The sequence below is a fragment of the Vicugna pacos genome, unplaced genomic scaffold, assembly GCF_048564905.1.
Source record: "Vicugna pacos unplaced genomic scaffold, VicPac4 scaffold_16, whole genome shotgun sequence".
NCBI classification, from domain to species: Eukaryota; Metazoa; Chordata; class Mammalia; order Artiodactyla; family Camelidae; genus Vicugna; species Vicugna pacos.
Window position 1 is genome coordinate 2,513,324 of NW_027328737.1, and position 19,755 is coordinate 2,533,078.

General features: G+C 45.9%; 3 long non-coding RNA genes across 3 annotated transcripts; all 3 read left to right on the plus strand.

The window, feature by feature from the left end:
- Positions 1-5,818: 5,818 nt before the first annotated feature.
- On the plus strand, positions 5,819-7,669 carry LOC140692735 (uncharacterized). Its single transcript, XR_012068303.1, has 3 exons — positions 5,819-6,060; positions 7,116-7,228; positions 7,437-7,669. It is a non-coding gene; the product is annotated as an uncharacterized lncRNA (long non-coding RNA).
- A 3,426-nt stretch (positions 7,670-11,095) lies between these two features.
- On the plus strand, positions 11,096-12,974 carry LOC140692727 (uncharacterized). The gene is made up of 3 exons (XR_012068295.1): positions 11,096-11,365; positions 12,421-12,533; positions 12,742-12,974. It is a non-coding gene; the product is annotated as an uncharacterized lncRNA (long non-coding RNA).
- Positions 12,975-16,429: 3,455 nt separating this feature from the next.
- Positions 16,430-18,280, plus strand: LOC140692734 (uncharacterized). The gene is made up of 3 exons (XR_012068302.1): positions 16,430-16,671; positions 17,727-17,839; positions 18,048-18,280. It is a non-coding gene; the product is annotated as an uncharacterized lncRNA (long non-coding RNA).
- The last annotated feature ends 1,475 nt before the right edge of the window (positions 18,281-19,755 follow it).

A 19,755-nucleotide genomic window follows, 5' to 3' on the forward strand; every position in this document is an offset into this window, starting at 1 on the left:
ATTCTTGTGGCACGGGTGCACGAAGGCAACCACAGAGCTGTTGCGTATCCTGTGCCTCAAACCAAACCAAAATCCCAGCCCAGGTTATGAATGTAGCAGATCCTAAGGCTTTTCATTCTGATTTCAAACCCAAGGCCACCTAGATCACTCAGACCAGATGCACGATATCTCTGATTCAGCCCCACACGTGCTCTATTGGCAAAATGCCCAATTGGTCCCTGGTCCTGCAGATGCACTGGGTGTGGCCATGGGACATATCGATAATCTCAACCGCGCGTGCCGGTGTGGTGGCCTTCTCACTGGGGTCACAGGTCGGTTTGCTCTCTTGATAGGACCCACCACATCCCACAACGCACTCCAGATCCCTGAGACTCAGCGTGTGCCATCATCCATAGCCCTATCCCTCCCTGACCGCTGCCTCTGCTACGTCAAATTTGGCAGCTCGCATCTTGGTCTCAGAATCAACTGTGGGGATATTTTGCGCTGGTTTCTTTGAGTTCTGTCAGCCAAGCATCTGCTGTGCACTCTTCTAACACTCAGCGCATCACCTTCAATCCCATGTCTCCTGTCCGCTTGAGAGTGTGCGTCCAAGTTAAACAGAGTTTCACCTTTGCTGCTCCATCACCAGGGGTCAGACCCTGCACTGGTTTCCATTCCCTGCTTTGCCTTCTCCTGCTTCCAGGGCTTCTGAGGCCTTATCCTGTCTTTGGAAGTAACAGACCTCTCTTCGGCAAGTGTCCTGTGCCAAGGGCTGGGTGAGTGGATGTTTCCATTGCTGTGTACATGGGAGCGAGTGAGCGCAGTTGGCACTGCTTCTCTGCCAACTGGGCATCGATGAATCACCACTTTCCAGATACACTTCCCAGATATGTGATTTTTGTTTAGCTCTTTGTTTCTATACAGCCGTGGTGGGAGGGATTTTCCGAAGACTCCAGTTTTGACATTGTGTTGATATCTCATTTGCAGCCTTTAAAAAGTTTCATAGATTTGATTTCCAAGTTTTGAGAGTTATACGAAAATGAAGTTAGTTTTTGAAACATCCTAAGTCGACCTAGAAGCCAGACTTGTCAATTTCGGTAACATTTTGTCAGTTCTAAGGAAAACATAGACAGATAGAATGCAAAGTAGCAGTCCAAACTGTAAAAGGGGTCATGTCAACTCTTTACGGTTGAAGCCTCCGAAACCAACAGGAACCATGAAATAGCTATTGGAAACATGATATAACCCCCATCCTTGGTTTCACTTGTGCATGTGGTGCACTTTACTCCCAATGACACCTACTGGCCAATGTTGGCATTTCAAGGGGTAACATCCCTCTCTAGGAAAATACAAGAGGAAACAAACCAAATATATACATTTAGGTTTGAATCCAAAATCACCTAGAGGCATTATAGCTTTGAGAACCCTGCTGCAGCTATGCTAGTCTATTGAGAACCAGGTGTTCTTCTATCAGTGATGAGAACGCTTAATCATCTGATCATGTTGGGTAAAGCAATTTAAAGCAACCGAGTCTGCACCCCCATGATATAGTGCCCACGGGGGCTTGACTCAATGAAAGAATGTCCACATAAGCTGTGTCTTTAATGTCATTGGCGACTTTTACAGTTCCGTTCACTATCTGACTTATAATATTTACATATACTGTCTTGAAAAACTGAGGCCAAATACATATACAAGTTCAGTCAAAGATTCCCCTCACTTACCACACTCCCTTCACCCCAGAGAAGACACAAACCCAGCATTGGCTGAATCTAGCGGAAGGCCATCGTTTCTTTGTGTGAGATAGTTATTCATATGCTATCTATTTCAGTCGAGACTTTTAGACCTTTAAGGAGTTCACTGTTGTTCACAGAGGGTAAAGCTGGAGGAACTCTGATTCGAGAAGGGGCTTGCCCTTCTCGTACTGGCTTCATTGCAGCTCAGGTACTGATCCTTCCAAATGGATGCCTGAGTGGAGGGGAGGGAAGAGCAAGTGCTTGTTATCTAGGCCCAAACCTGGGAAAAGGCTTACCTGGGCTTGGTGCACTTTGGTCTGAATGGCTTGGAAATGCCCCTTGGGACGTGTGGATTCTCACAACCTCTTCCAAGAACATGAGCGTTTTGATCACCTCTGCCATCTCTTCTCTTTTAGATGTCAGGGATCTTGGACCCGTTCTTGGAGCAGAGAATTGAGGAACTTCCTCAAGTCCACGTTGGCACTCCGTATGTTTCTGCCAGTATCAGCGTGGTTCAATAGGTCTCATGAATGTCTTTCGAGCCTGGTATCCTCTACAGCTGTCTCCAGGCCAGGAATCTCCATTGTAGCAGAACATCTCTCATCAATGTGTTCGCATCTCTCCTCAATCCGTGCAGCCATCTTTTCGGCCAGCTGCTCTTCGTATCTCCCATACAGTCGACTTCAACAGGACTGGGCATGTCTGAAAGTAGCTCGGAGCCTCACCAGTAAGCTGATGGCAGGCAGATCTTCCACTGTCTGCCCTTTCAGGTTCTGGAAACTGACCCGTGAACTCAGGTCTTTGGGCAGCAGCAGTATCTCGAACTGACAGAGCTTCCCGGACCAAAGACCTAAGCTAAGCTCCACAGAGGGCGGCAGCCCCTCCATCACACTGATCCACCCACAGAACTCTGCCCGGTTACCTAGGAACCACCGGCCACAACAAGCCTCGCGGTACACACCAACATTCCACCTGGAATCCAACGGGTAACTGCCATCCCCAATGGCTGCTGCACCTTGTCAGTGTTGGGGGAGGGGCTGCATCCGACGAGGGGTTCCTAAGCTAAATGTGATTCTACCCACTAGCGTCCCATGGGACTTTGTTCTTCCCTCTTTCCTTTTCTTCAGATCTGTATGCACAGTACCAACGGAGGCAAGTGTGTCCATTTTCGGTTGATGGTTTCACACGTCTTTAAACTTTCTATCAGTTCACAGTACACAGAGACCCTCTAAAGGAAACTTATCTTCCTGTAATATCCGTACACCCGGAATACATATCCGTCGGTTGATTTCTGCTGAAACACCCGCACTCTCAGGACATGGATCCATTGGTTTCATGGGGGCTGAAATTCCTAGAAATGAAAACAAACCCCAATGTGCACTTTACTGTCTGTCTCTTTTGTACTTAGTGCACTTTTGCAGAGCTACTTGTCTTTGTTAAAGGCTTATGCCATTTCTTCTCGAAGTAGGGTTTTATTTGGCATTCATTCATCCTGTTGGAAGACTTGCAAGTCTATATCACGGACTAGGAATCCATTTGACTCCAAATCGGCATTTGGGTTAGGTCACGATATGCTCTTATTAATCAACATTAACGAATATAAATGCACGCATCTGATTTCCGAATACAAGTGTGCTGAGTACATGCAAGCAGCGATACTGGGCCGATGAGTACTGAATGATCCTTGACATCACCTTGAGTATTTCCTTTTGAATAATCATGTTTCCCTTGTTATATGTCAGCCAACCGTACCATTTGGGTGCATGTTTGTTTGTTTGATTTTTGTTGGTCTGCTTCTCGTTTGCTTTGCAAACACGCCAGGCCATGCATCTCTCCGTTCGCTTCAAACAGAGAGTCATATAAGCTGATTCACTTAAGATAGTGCTTCCAATCACCTATGATTTCCTGCTTCCCTCTCCCATCTTTAGGTTATTGATGTCCTCCTTGCCTTCTTCTGGTTTCTTCTTTGCCACTCATGCTCTTCTTGCATTTCCAATAATGGTTTTCTTCTTTCCATTTCATCTTGCTGCTTTTCTATTCAGGGGAGAATTCACAACCTTTCTTGTAGGATAAGTTTCAAACTGCTGAATTCTTTTAAGATTTGCCGGTCTGTGGAATTCTCTAGCTCTGCCGTTATTAGAAGTGGCGGTCATGTGGCCTAGGCTACCCTAGATGGCAGCATTTTGCCCTTCAGGGTATGGCCTATGTCCTGGCACTCCTCCCTGTCCTGCAATATTGCTGCCGATATATCAGCTGAAACCCCTCTGGAGGTTCTCTTCTGAATATGTTGCTTTCCTCCAGGCGCATTTTAAATCCCTGGGATGCTCATGAACTTCGTTGATTTGAATCATACAGCTGCTGGTAGGTCTATTGGGATTCCACCTCCTTTGGACACTGTGTACTTCCTGATTTCGCATAGATGATTCTTTCCAGGCTTTCAGCAAGTTTCAGTCTGATTTTTCTACAGATAACTTTTCAGACATTTTTTCTTTCTTTACCTCTTGCTTTTCCATCTGGGACTCTTACGAATCCTAGTCTTTCATGCCTTGTCTTACCCCAGGATTCAACAGCAATGTTTTCATTGGTTTGCACTTGCTTTCCTATGTCTGCTTCTGACCGAGGGTTTACTGTTCCCCTGTCTTCACATTCATTCACGCGTCCCTCTGCATTATTGGGTCTGCTTAGGACTGAATTTTAGCCCTGATATTATCTCATCCACTGAGTTTTCTGATACTATTTGTTTCGCCTTTAGGCTTTCTCTTCCCCTTTTCTGGTATTCTGCCTTTTATGATTCTGAGACACTGTTGTTCTTCAGTGTTTCCCTCACCTCCGTTTTCAATTTTTTCTCTGGATTGCGTTTTGCAGTCTAGTTTTTTGAAAGCTTATGTTTTGGGCCTTCAATCTCTTTGGAACTGAAAATGGTATTTCCTGTTTCTTTTACTGCACTTCTTCACCTCTACTGGTCAGGTAATATCAGGTATCTAATGTAGACTTCTAGGGCTTTGTTAAGTGAAAATTTGGAATCTTGTCTCTATGCAATTCCATGGGATTTCTGTGAGGACAGTTTCTCCTAGACATTGATGCCATGTCCTGTTCCTGTGTTTGTTGTCTGGTATATCTCCAATTGCTGGTGTTGCCTTTATTGTGATGAACACCCCATACTATTTCGATTAGCATAACCGTAGTTTGATTACGCTTATCTCACAATTCTAAAAGTGCACAGGACACTTCCTCTGGTGGAAATGAAGCTTCTAAAGGTTCTCAGCCCTGCATTCTGCTCCATGTCACTTTGGAGTGTTTCCAAAACTGCAAACTGAGAGTGCGCTTGTGCTTTGTAGTGCCACGGGAATGTCCCAATGAAACCAGTTCTTCCCAGAGCTTCTCTGCCTACAGAAACACCAGTGGAAGCATATCAATGGATGTCACACATCAGGGCCAGTGGAATGAACCCGCAGACCGACCTTGGTGTCCTCGGTGCCGTACCGTGCCGGTGCCATCCAAAATGGAGCATCTGCTTTTGCTAGATAATGCTGAAGGAAATGCTTCATCTTCTCACGCTGTGGACTTGGACCACTATTACTTGTCCTCTCATTCTTGTGGCACGGGTGCACGAAGGCAACCACAGAGCTGTTGCGTATCCTGTGCCTCAAACCAAACCAAAATCCCAGCCCAGGTTATGAATGTAGCAGATCCTAAGGCTTTTCATTCTAATTTCAAACCCAAGGCCACCTAGATCACTCAGACCAGATGCACGATATCTCTGATTCAGCCCCACACGTGCTCTATTGGCAAAATGCCCAATTGGTCCCTGGTCCTGCAGATGCACTGGGTGTGGCCATGGGACATATCGATAATCTCAACCACGCGTGCCGGTGTGGTGGCTTTCTCACTGGGGTCACAGGTCGGTTTGCTCTCTTGATAGGACCCACCACATCCCACAACGCACTCCAGATCCCTGAGACTCAGCGTGTGCCATCATCCGTAGCCCTATCCCTCCCTGACCACTGCCTCTGCTACGTCAAATTTGGCAGCTCGGATCTTGGTCTGAAAATCAACTGTGGGGATATTTTGCGCTGGTTTCTTTGAGTTCTGTCAGCCAAGCATCTGCTGTGCACTCTTCTAACACTCAGCGCATCACCTTCAATCCCATGTCTCCTGTCCGCTTGAGAGTGTGCGTCCAAGTTAAACAGAGTTTCACCTTTGCTGCTCCATCACCAGGGGTCAGACCCTGCACTGGTTTCCATTCCCTGCTTTGCCTTCTCCTGCTTCCAGGGCTTCTGAGGCCTTATCCTGTCTTTGGAAGTAACAGACCTCTCTTCGGCAAGTGTCCTGTGCCAAGGGCTGGGTGAGTGGATGTTGCCATTGCTGTGTACATGGGAGCGAGTGAGCGCAGTTGGCACTGCTTCTCTGCCAACTGGGCATCGATGAATCACCACTTTCCAGATACACTTCCCAGATATGTGATTTTTGTTTAGCTCTTTGTTTCTATACAGCCGTGGTGGGAGGGATTTTCCGAAGACTCCAGTTTTGACATTGTGTTGATATCTCATTTGCAGCCTTTAAAAAGTTTCATAGATTTGATTTCCAAGTTTTGAGAGTTATACGAAAATGAAGTTAGTTTTTGAAACATCCTAAGTCGACCTAGAAGCCAGACTTGTCAATTTCGGTAACATTTTGTCAGTTCTAAGGAAAACATAGACAGATAGAATGCAAAGTAGCAGTCCAAACTGTAAAAGGGGTCATGTCAACTCTTTACTGTTGAAGCCTCCGAAACCAACAGGAACCATGAAATAGCTATTGGAAACATGATATAACCCCCATCCTTGGTTTCACTTGTGCATGTGGTGCACTTTACTCCCAATGACACCTACTGGCCAATGTTGGCATTTCAAGGGGTCACATCCCTCTCTAGGAAAATACAAGAGGAAACAAACCAAATATATACATTTAGGTTTGAATCCAAAATCACCTAGAGGCATTATAGCTTTGAGATCCCTGCTGCAGCTATGCTAGTCTATTGAGAACCAGGTGTTCTTCTATCAGTGATGAGAACGCTTAATCATCTGATCATGTTGGGTAAAGCAATTTAAAGCAACCGAGTCTGCACCCCCATGATATAGTGCCCACGGGGGCTTGACTCAATGAAAGAATGTCCACATAAGCTGTGTCTTTAATGTCATTGGCGACTTTTACAGTTCCGTTCACTATCTGACTTATAATATTTACCTATACTGTCTTGAAAAACTGAGGCCAAATACATATACAAGTTCAGTCAAAGATTCCCCTCACTTACCACACTCCCTTCACCCCAGAGAAGACACAAACCCAGCATTGGCTGAATCTAGCGGAAGGCCATCGTTTCTTTGTGTGAGATAGTTATTCATATGCTATCTATTTCAGTCGAGACTTTTAGACCTTTAAGGAGTTCACTGTTGTTCACAGAGGGTAAAGCTGGAGGAACTCTGATTCGAGGAGGGGCTTGCCCTTCTCGTACTGGCTTCATTGCAGCTCAGGTACTGATCCTTCCAAATGGATGCCTGAGTGGAGGGGAGGGAAGAGCAAGTGCTTGTTATCTAGGCCCAAACCTGGGAAAAGGCTTACCTGGGCTTGGTGCACTTTGGTCTGAATGGCTTGGAAATGCCCCTTGGGACGTGTGGATTCTCACGACCTCTTCCAAGAACATGAGCGTTTTGATCACCTCTGCCATCTCTTCTCTTTTAGATGTCAGGGATCTTGGACCCGTTCTTGGAGCAGAGAATTGAGGAACTTCCTCAAGTCCACGTTGGCACTCCGTATGTTTCTGCCAGTATCAGCGTGGTTCAATAGGTCTCATGAATGTCTTTCGAGCCTGGTATCCTCTACAGCTGTCTCCAGGCCAGGAATCTCCATTGTAGCAGAACATCTCTCATCAATGTGTTCGCATCTCTCCTCAATCCGTGCAGCCATCTTTTCGGCCAGCTGCTCTTCGTATCTCCCATACAGTCGACTTCAACAGGACTGGGCATGTCTGAAAGTAGCTCGGAGCCTCACCAGTAAGCTGATGGCAGGCAGATCTTCCACTGTCTGCCCTTTCAGGTTCTGGAAACTGACCCGTGAACTCAGGTCTTTGGGCAGCAGCAGTATCTCGAACTGACAGAGCTTCCCGGACCAAAGACCTAAGCTAAGCTCCACAGAGGGCGGCAGCCCCTCCACCACACTGATCCACCCACAGAACTCTGCCCGGTTACCTAGGATCCACCGGCCACAACAAGCCTCGCGGTACACACCAACATTCCACCTGGAATCCAACGGGTAACTGCCATCCCCAATGGCTGCTGCATCTTGTCAGTGTTGGGGGAGGGGCTGCATCCGACGAGGGGTTCCTAAGCTAAATGTGATTCTACCCACTAGCGTCCCATGGGACTTTGTTCTTCCCTCTTTCCTTTTCTTCAGATCTGTATGCACAGTACCAACGGAGGCAAGTGTGTCCATTTTCAGTTGATGGTTTCACACGTCTTTAAACTTTCTATCAGTTCACAGTACACAGAGACCCTCTAAAGGAAATTTATGTTCCTGTAATATCCGTACACCCGGAATACATATCCGTCGGCTGATTTCTGCTGAAACACCCGCACTCTCAGGACATGGATCCATTGGTTTCATGGGGGCTGAAATTCCTAGAAATGAAAACAAACCCCAATGTGCACTTTACTGTCTGTCTCTTTTGTACTTAGTGCACTTTTGCAGAGCTACTTGTCTTTGTTAAAGGCTTATGCCATTTCTTCTCGAAGTAGGGTTTTATATGGCATTCATTCATCCTGTTGGAAGACTTGCAAGTCTATATCACGGACTAGGAATCCATTTGACTCCAAATCGGCATTTGGGTTAGGTCACGATATGCTCTTATTAATCAACATTAACGAATATAAATGCACACCTCTGATTTCCGAATACAAGTGTGCTGAGTACATGCAAGCAGCGATACTGGGCCGATGAGTACTGAATGATCCTTGACATCACCTTGAGTATTTCCTTTTGAATAATCATGGTTCCCTTGTTATATGTCAGCCAACCGTACCATTTGGGTGCATGTTTGTTTGTTTGATTTTTGTTGGTCTGCTTCTCGTTTGCTTTGCAAACACGCCAGGCCATGCATCTCTCCGTTCGCTTCAAACAGAGAGTCATATAAGCTGATTCACTTAAGATAGTGCTTCCAATCACCTATGATTTCCTGCTTCCCTCTCCCATCTTTAGGTTATTGATGTCCTCCTTGCCTTCTTCTGGTTTCTTCTTTGCCACTCATGCTCTTCTTGCATTTCCAATAATGGTTTTCTTCTTTCCATTTCATCTTGCTGCTTTTCTATTCAGGGGAGAATTCACAACCTTTCTTGTAGGATAAGTTTCAAACTGCTGAATTCTTTTAAGATTTGCCGGTCTGTGGAATTCTCTAGCTCTGCCGTTATTAGAAGTGGCGGTCATGTGGCCTAGGCTACCCTAGATGGCAGCATTTTGCCCTTCAGGGTATGGCCTATGTCCTGGCACTCCTCCCTGTCCTGCAATATTGCTGCCGATATATCAGCTGAAACCCCTCTGGAGGTTCTCTTCTGAATATGTTGCTTTCCTCCAGGCGCATTTTAAATCCCTGGGATGCTCATGAACTTCGTTGATTTGAATCATACAGCTGCTGGTAGGTCTATTGGGATTCCACCTCCTTTGGACACTGTGTACTTCCTGATTTCGCATAGATGATTCTTTCCAGGCTTTCAGCAAGTTTCAGTCTGATTTTTCTACAGATAACTTTTCAGACATTTTTTCTTTCTTTACCTCTTGCTTTTCCATCTGGGACTCTTACGAATCCTAGTCTTTCATGCCTTGTCTTACCCCAGGATTCAACAGCAATGTTTTCATTGGTTTGCACTTGCTTTCCTATGTCTGCTTCTGACCGAGGGTTTACTGTTCCCCTGTCTTCACATTCATTCACGCGTCCCTCTGCATTATTTGGTCTGCTTAGGACTGAATTTTAGCCCTGATATTATCTCATCCACTGAGTTTTCTGATACTATTTGTTTCGCCTTTAGGCTTTCTCTTCCCCTTTTCTGGTATTCTGCCTTTTATGATTCTGAGACACTGTTGTTCTTCAGTGTTTCCCTCACCTCCGTTTTCAATTTTTTCTCTGGATTGCGTTTTGCAGTCTAGTTTTTTGAAAGCTTATGTTTTGGGCCTTCAATCTCTTTGGAACTGAAAATGGTATTTCCTGTTTCTTTTACTGCACTTCTTCACCTCTACTGGTCAGGTAATATCAGGTATCTAATGTAGACTTCTAGGGCTTTGTTAAGTGAAAATTTGGAATCTTGTCTCTATGCAATTCCATGGGATTTCTGTGAGGACAGTTTCTCCTAGACATTGATGCCATGTCCTGTTCCTGTGTTTGTTGTCTGGTATATCTCCAATTGCTGGTGTTGCCTTTATTGTGATGAACACCCCATACTATTTCGATTAGCATAACCGTAGTTTGATTACGCTTATCTCACAATTCTAAAAGTGCACAGGACACTTCCTCTGGTGGAAATGAAGCTTCTAAAGGTTCTCAGCCCTGCATTCTGCTCCATGTCACTTTGGAGTGTTTCCAAAACTGCAAACTGAGAGTGCGCTTGTGCTTTGTAGTGCCACGGGAATGTCCCAATGAAACCAGTTCTTCCCAGAGCTTCTCTGCCTACAGAAACACCAGTGGAAGCATATCAATGGATGTCACACATCAGGGCCAGTGGAATGAACCCGCAGACCGACCTTGGTGTCCTCGGTGCCGTACCGTGCCGGTGCCATCCAAAATGGAGCATCTGCTTTTGCTAGATAATGCTGAAGGAAATGCTTCATCTTCTCACGCTGTGGACTTGGACCACTATTACTTGTCCTCTCATTCTTGTGGCACGGGTGCACGAAGGCAACCACAGAGCTGTTGCGTATCCTGTGCCTCAAACCAAACCAAAATCCCAGCCCAGGTTATGAATGTAGCAGATCCTAAGGCTTTTCATTCTAATTTCAAACCCAAGGCCACCTAGATCACTCAGACCAGATGCACGATATCCCTGATTCAGCCCCACACGTGCTCTATTGGCAAAATGCCCAATTGGTCCCTGGTCCTGCAGATGCACTGGGTGTGGCCATGGGACATATCGATAATCTCAACCACGCGTGCCGGTGTGGTGGCTTTCTCACTGGGGTCACAGGTCGGTTTGCTCTCTTGATAGGACCCACCACATCCCACAACGCACTCCAGATCCCTGAGACTCAGCGTGTGCCATCATCCGTAGCCCTATCCCTCCCTGACCACTGCCTCTGCTACGTCAAATTTGGCAGCTCGGATCTTGGTCTGAAAATCAACTGTGGGGATATTTTGCGCTGGTTTCTTTGAGTTCTGTCAGCCAAGCATCTGCTGTGCACTCTTCTAACACTCAGCGCATCACCTTCAATCCCATGTCTCCTGTCCGCTTGAGAGTGTGCGTCCAAGTTAAACAGAGTTTCACCTTTGCTGCTCCATCACCAGGGGTCAGACCCTGCACTGGTTTCCATTCCCTGCTTTGCCTTCTCCTGCTTCCAGGGCTTCTGAGGCCTTATCCTGTCTTTGGAAGTAACAGACCTCTCTTCGGCAAGTGTCCTGTGCCAAGGGCTGGGTGAGTGGATGTTGCCATTGCTGTGTACATGGGAGCGAGTGAGCGCAGTTGGCACTGCTTCTCTGCCAACTGGGCATCGATGAATCACCACTTTCCAGATACACTTCCCAGATATGTGATTTTTGTTTAGCTCTTTGTTTCTATACAGCCGTGGTGGGAGGGATTTTCCGAAGACTCCAGTTTTGACATTGTGTTGATATCTCATTTGCAGCCTTTAAAAAGTTTCATAGATTTGATTTCCAAGTTTTGAGAGTTATACGAAAATGAAGTTAGTTTTTGAAACATCCTAAGTCGACCTAGAAGCCAGACTTGTCAATTTCGGTAACATTTTGTCAGTTCTAAGGAAAACATAGACAGATAGAATGCAAAGTAGCAGTCCAAACTGTAAAAGGGGTCATGTCAACTCTTTACGGTTGAAGCCTCCGAAACCAACAGGAACCATGAAATAGCTATTGGAAACATGATATAACCCCCATCCTTGGTTTCACTTGTGCATGTGGTGCACTTTACTCCCAATGACACCTACTGGCCAATGTTGGCATTTCAAGGGGTCACATCCCTCTCTAGGAAAATACAAGAGGAAACAAACCAAATATATACATTTAGGTTTGAATCCAAAATCACCTAGAGGCATTATAGCTTTGAGAACCCTGCTGCAGCTATGCTAGTCTATTGAGAACCAGGTGTTCTTCTATCAGTGATGAGAACGCTTAATCATCTGATCATGTTGGGTAAAGCAATTTAAAGCAACCGAGTCTGCACCCCCATGATATAGTGCCCACGGGGGCTTGACTCAATGAAAGAATGTCCACATAAGCTGTGTCTTTAATGTCATTGGCGACTTTTACAGTTCCGTTCACTATCTGACTTATAATATTTACCTATACTGTCTTGAAAAACTGAGGCCAAATACATATACAAGTTCAGTCAAAGATTCCCCTCACTTACCACACTCCCTTCACCCCAGAGAAGACACAAACCCAGCATTGGCTGAATCTAGCGGAAGGCCATCGTTTCTTTGTGTGAGATAGTTATTCATATGCTATCTATTTCAGTCGAGACTTTTAGACCTTTAAGGAGTTCACTGTTGTTCACAGAGGGTAAAGCTGGAGGAACTCTGATTCGAGGAGGGGCTTGCCCTTCTCGTACTGGCTTCATTGCAGCTCAGGTACTGATCCTTCCAAATGGATGCCTGAGTGGAGGGGAGGGAAGAGCAAGTGCTTGTTATCTAGGCCCAAACCTGGGAAAAGGCTTACCTGGGCTTGGTGCACTTTGGTCTGAATGGCTTGGAAATGCCCCTTGGGACGTGTGGATTCTCACGACCTCTTCCAAGAACATGAGCGTTTTGATCACCTCTGCCATCTCTTCTCTTTTAGATGTCAGGGATCTTGGACCCGTTCTTGGAGCAGAGAATTGAGGAACTTCCTCAAGTCCACGTTGGCACTCCGTATGTTTCTGCCAGTATCAGCGTGGTTCAATAGGTCTCATGAATGTCTTTCGAGCCTGGTATCCTCTACAGCTGTCTCCAGGCCAGGAATCTCCATTGTAGCAGAACATCTCTCATCAATGTGTTCGCATCTCTCCTCAATCCGTGCAGCCATCTTTTCGGCCAGCTGCTCTTCGTATCTCCCATACAGTCGACTTCAACAGGACTGGGCATGTCTGAAAGTAGCTCGGAGCCTCACCAGTAAGCTGATGGCAGGCAGATCTTCCACTGTCTGCCCTTTCAGGTTCTGGAAACTGACCCGTGAACTCAGGTCTTTGGGCAGCAGCAGTATCTCGAACTGACAGAGCTTCCCGGACCAAAGACCTAAGCTAAGCTCCACAGAGGGCGGCAGCCCCTCCACCACACTGATCCACCCACAGAACTCTGCCCGGTTACCTAGGATCCACCGGCCACAACAAGCCTCGCGGTACACACCAACATTCCACCTGGAATCCAACGGGTAACTGCCATCCCCAATGGCTGCTGCATCTTGTCAGTGTTGGGGGAGGGGCTGCATCCGACGAGGGGTTCCTAAGCTAAATGTGATTCTACCCACTAGCGTCCCATGGGACTTTGTTCTTCCCTCTTTCCTTTTCTTCAGATCTGTATGCACAGTACCAACGGAGGCAAGTGTGTCCATTTTCAGTTGATGGTTTCACACGTCTTTAAACTTTCTATCAGTTCACAGTACACAGAGACCCTCTAAAGGAAACTTATGTTCCTGTAATATCCGTACACCCGGAATACATATCCGTCGGTTGATTTCTGCTGAAACACCCGCACTCTCAGGACATGGATCCATTGGTTTCATGGGGGCTGAAATTCCTAGAAATGAAAACAAACCCCAATGTGCACTTTACTGTCTGTCTCTTTTGTACTTAGTGCACTTTTGCAGAGCTACTTGTCTTTGTTAAAGGCTTATGCCATTTCTTCTCGAAGTAGGGTTTTATATGGCATTCATTCATCCTGTTGGAAGACTTGCAAGTCTATATCACGGACTAGGAATCCATTTGACTCCAAATCGGCATTTGGGTTAGGTCACGATATGCTCTTATTAATCAACATTAACGAATATAAATGCACGCCTCTGATTTCCGAATACAAGTGTGCTGAGTACATGCAAGCAGCGATACTGGGCCGATGAGTACTGAATGATCCTTGACATCACCTTGAGTATTTCCTTTTGAATAATCATGGTTCCCTTGTTATATGTCAGCCAACCGTACCATTTGGGTGCATGTTTGTTTGTTTGATTTTTGTTGGTCTGCTTCTCGTTTGCTTTGCAAACACGCCAGGCCATGCATCTCTCCGTTCGCTTCAAACAGAGAGTCATATAAGCTGATTCACTTAAGATAGTGCTTCCAATCACCTATGATTTCCTGCTTCCCTCTCCCATCTTTAGGGTATTGATGTCCTCCTTGCCTTCTTCTGGTTTCTTCTTTGCCACTCATGCTCTTCTTGCATTTCCAATAATGGTTTTCTTCTTTCCATTTCATCTTGCTGCTTTTCTATTCAGGGGAGAATTCACAACCTTTCTTGTAGGAGAAGTTTCAAACTGCTGAATTCTTTTAAGATTTGCCGGTCTGTGGAATTCTCTAGCTCTGCCGTTATTAGAAGTGGCGGTCATGTGGCCTAGGCTACCCTAGATGGCAGCATTTTGCCCTTCAGGTTATGGCCTATGTCCTGGCACTCCTCCCTGTCCTGCAATATTGCTGCCGATATATCAGCTGAAACCCCTCTGGAGGTTCTCTTCTGAATATGTTGCTTTCCTCCAGGCGCATTTTAAATCCCTGGGATGCTCATGAACTTCGTTGATTTGAATCATACAGCTGCTGGTAGGTCTATTGGGATTCCACCTCCTTTGGACACTGTGTACTTCCTGATTTCGCATAGATGATTCTTTCCAGGCTTTCAGCAAGTTTCAGTCTGATTTTTCTACAGATAACTTTTCAGACATTTTTTCTTTCTTTACCTCTTGCTTTTCCATCTGGGACTCTTACGAATCCTAGTCTTTCATGCCTTGTCTTACCCCAGGATTCAACAGCAATGTTTTCATTGGTTTGCACTTGCTTTCCTATGTCTGCTTCTGACCGAGGGTTTACTGTTCCCCTGTCTTCACATTCATTCACGCGTCCCTCTGCATTATTTGGTCTGCTTAGGACTGAATTTTAGCCCTGATATTATCTCATCCACTGAGTTTTCTGATACTATTTGTTTCGCCTTTAGGCTTTCTCTTCCCCTTTTCTGGTATTCTGCCTTTTATGATTCTGAGACACTGTTGTTCTTCAGTGTTTCCCTCACCTCCGTTTTCAATTTTTTCTCTGGATTGCGTTTTGCAGTCTAGTTTTTTGAAAGCTTATGTTTTGGGCCTTCAATCTCTTTGGAACTGAAAATGGTATTTCCTGTTTCTTTTACTGCACTTCTTCACCTCTACTGGTCAGGTAATATCAGGTATCTAATGTAGACTTCTAGGGCTTTGTTAAGTGAAAAATTTGGAATCTTGTCTCTATGCAATTCCATGGGATTTCTGTGAGGACAGTTTCTCCTAGACATTGATGCCATGTCCTGTTCCTGTGTTTGTTGTCTGGTATATCTCCAATTGCTGGTGTTGCCTTTATTGTGATGAACACCCCATACTATTTCGATTAGCATAACCGTAGTTTGATTACGCTTATCTCACAATTCTAAAAGTGCACAGGACACTTCCTCTGGTGGAAATGAAGCTTCTAAAGGTTCTCAGCCCTGCATTCTGCTCCATGTCACTTTGGAGTGTTTCCAAAACTGCAAACTGAGAGTGCGCTTGTGCTTTGTAGTGCCACGGGAATGTCCCAATGAAACCAGTTCTTCCCAGAGCTTCTCTGCCTACAGAAACACCAGTGGAAGCATATCAATGGATGTCACACATCAGGGCCAGTGGAATGATCCCGCAGACCGACCTTGGTGTCCTCGGTGCCGTACCGTGCCGGTGCCATCCAAAATGGAGCATCTGCTTTTGGGAGATAATGCTGAAGGAAATGCTTCATCTTCTCACGCTGTGGACTTGGACCACTATTTCTTGTCCTCTCATTCTTGTGGCACGGGTGCACGAAGGCAACCACAGAGCTGTTGCGTATCCTGTGCCTCAAACCAAACCAAAATCCCAGCCCAGGTTATGAATGTAGCAGATCCTAAGGCTTTTCATTCTGATTTCAAACCCAAGGCCACCTAGATCACTCAGACCAGATGCACGATATCTCTGATTCAGCTCCACACGTGCTCTATTGGCAAAATGCCCAATTGGTCCCTGGTCCTGCAGATGCACTGGGTGTGGCCATGGGACATATCGATAATCTCAACCGCGCGTGCCGGTGTGGTGGCCTTCTCACTGGGGTCACAGGTCGGTTTGCTCTCTTGATAGGACCCACCACATCCCACAACGCACTCCAGATCCCTGAGACTCAGCGTGTGCCATCATCCATAGCCCTATCCCTCCCTGACCGCTGCCTCTGCTACGTCAAATTTGGCAGCTCGGATCTTGGTCTCAGAATCAACTGTGGGGATATTTTGCGCTGGTTTCTTTGAGTTCTGTCAGCCAAGCATCTGCTGTGCACTCTTCTAACACTCAGCGCATCACCTTCAATCCCATGTCTCCTGTCCGCTTGAGAGTGTGCGTCCAAGTTAAACAGAGTTTCACCTTTGCTGCTCCATCACCAGGGGTCAGACCCTGCACTGGTTTCCATTCCCTGCTTTGCCTTCTCCTGCTTCCAGGGCTTCTGAGGCCTTATCCTGTCTTTGGAAGTAACAGACCTCTCTTCGGCAAGTGTCCTGTGCCAAGGGCTGGGTGAGTGGATGTTTCCATTGCTGTGTACATGGGAGCGAGTGAGCGCAGTTGGCACTGCTTCTCTGCCAACTGGGCATCGATGAATCACCACTTTCCAGATACACTTCCCAGATATGTGATTTTTGTTTAGCTCTTTGTTTCTATACAGCCGTGGTGGGAGGGATTTTCCGAAGACTCCAGTTTTGACATTGTGTTGATATCTCATTTGCAGCCTTTAAAAAGTTTCATAGATTTGATTTCCAAGTTTTGAGAGTTATACGAAAATGAAGTTAGTTTTTGAAACATCCTAAGTCGACCTAGAAGCCAGACTTGTCAATTTCGGTAACATTTTGTCAGTTCTAAGGAAAACATAGACAGATAGAATGCAAAGTAGCAGTCCAAACTGTAAAAGGGGTCATGTCAACTCTTTACGGTTGAAGCCTCCGAAACCAACAGGAACCATGAAATAGCTATTGGAAACATGATATAACCCCCATCCTTGGTTTCACTTGTGCATGTGGTGCACTTTACTCCCAATGACACCTACTGGCCAATGTTGGCATTTCAAGGGGTCACATCCCTCTCTTGGAAAATACAAGAGGAAACAAACCAAATATATACATTTAGGTTTGAATCCAAAATCACCTAGAGGCATTATAGCTTTGAGAACCCTGCTGCAGCTATGCTAGTCTATTGAGAACCAGGTGTTCTTCTATCAGTGATGAGAACGCTTAATCATCTGATCATGTTGGGTAAAGCAATTTAAAGCAACCGAGTCTGCACCCCCATGATATAGTGCCCACGGGGGCTTGACTCAATGAAAGAATGTCCACATAAGCTGTGTCTTTAATGTCATTGGCGACTTTTACAGTTCCGTTCACTATCTGACTTATAATATTTACCTATACTGTCTTGAAAAACTGAGGCCAAATACATATACAAGTTCAGTCAAAGATTCCCCTCACTTACCACACTCCCTTCACCCCAGAGAAGACACAAACCCAGCATTGGCTGAATCTAGCGGAAGGCCATCGTTTCTTTGTGTGAGATAGTTATTCATATGCTATCTATTTCAGTCGAGACTTTTAGACCTTTAAGGAGTTCACTGTTGTTCACAGAGGGTAAAGCTGGAGGAACTCTGATTCGAGGAGGGGCTTGCCCTTCTCGTACTGGCTTCATTGCAGCTCAGGTACTGATCCTTCCAAATGGATGCCTGAGTGGAGGGGAGGGAAGAGCAAGTGCTTGTTATCTAGGCCCAAACCTGGGAAAAGGCTTACCTGGGCTTGGTGCACTTTGGTCTGAATGGCTTGGAAATGCCCCTTGGGACGTGTGGATTCTCACGACCTCTTCCAAGAACATGAGCGTTTTGATCACCTCTGCCATCTCTTCTCTTTTAGATGTCAGGGATCTTGGACCCGTTCTTGGAGCAGAGAATTGAGGAACTTCCTCAAGTCCACGTTGGCACTCCGTATGTTTCTGCCAGTATCAGCGTGGTTCAATAGGTCTCATGAATGTCTTTCGAGCCTGGTATCCTCTACAGCTGTCTCCAGGCCAGGAATCTCCATTGTAGCAGAACATCTCTCATCAATGTGTTCGCATCTCTCCTCAATCCGTGCAGCCATCTTTTCGGCCAGCTGCTCTTCGTATCTCCCATACAGTCGACTTCAACAGGACTGGGCATGTCTGAAAGTAGCTCGGAGCCTCACCAGTAAGCTGATGGCAGGCAGATCTTCCACTGTCTGCCCTTTCAGGTTCTGGAAACTGACCCGTGAACTCAGGTCTTTGGGCAGCAGCAGTATCTCGAACTGACAGAGCTTCCCGGACCAAAGACCTAAGCTAAGCTCCACAGAGGGCGGCAGCCCCTCCACCACACTGATCCACCCACAGAACTCTGCCCGGTTACCTAGGATCCACCGGCCACAACAAGCCTCGCGGTACACACCAACATTCCACCTGGAATCCAACGGGTAACTGCCATCCCCAATGGCTGCTGCATCTTGTCAGTGTTGGGGGAGGGGCTGCATCCGACGAGGGGTTCCTAAGCTAAATGTGATTCTACCCACTAGCGTCCCATGGGACTTTGTTCTTCCCTCTTTCCTTTTCTTCAGATCTGTATGCACAGTACCAACGGAGGCAAGTGTGTCCATTTTCAGTTGATGGTTTCACACGTCTTTAAACTTTCTATCAGTTCACAGTACACAGAGACCCTCTAAAGGAAACTTATGTTCCTGTAATATCCGTACACCCGGAATACATATCCGTCGGTTGATTTCTGCTGAAACACCCGCACTCTCAGGACATGGATCCATTGGTTTCATGGGGGCTGAAATTCCTAGAAATGAAAACAAACCCCAATGTGCACTTTACTGTCTGTCTCTTTTGTACTTAGTGCACTTTTGCAGAGCTACTTGTCTTTGTTAAAGGCTTATGCCATTTCTTCTCGAAGTAGGGTTTTATATGGCATTCATTCATCCTGTTGGAAGACTTGCAAGTCTATATCACGGACTAGGAATCCATTTGACTCCAAATCGGCATTTGGGTTAGGTCACGATATGCTCTTATTAATCAACATTAACGAATATAAATGCACGCCTCTGATTTCCGAATACAAGTGTGCTGAGTACATGCAAGCAGCGATACTGGGCCGATGAGTACTGAATGATCCTTGACATCACCTTGAGTATTTCCTTTTGAATAATCATGGTTCCCTTGTTATATGTCAGCCAACCGTACCATTTGGGTGCATGTTTGTTTGTTTGATTTTTGTTGGTCTGCTTCTCGTTTGCTTTGCAAACACGCCAGGCCATGCATCTCTCCGTTCGCTTCAAACAGAGAGTCATATAAGCTGATTCACTTAAGATAGTGCTTCCAATCACCTATGATTTCCTGCTTCCCTCTCCCATCTTTAGGGTATTGATGTCCTCCTTGCCTTCTTCTGGTTTCTTCTTTGCCACTCATGCTCTTCTTGCATTTCCAATAATGGTTTTCTTCTTTCCATTTCATCTTGCTGCTTTTCTATTCAGGGGAGAATTCACAACCTTTCTTGTAGGAGAAGTTTCAAACTGCTGAATTCTTTTAAGATTTGCCGGTCTGTGGAATTCTCTA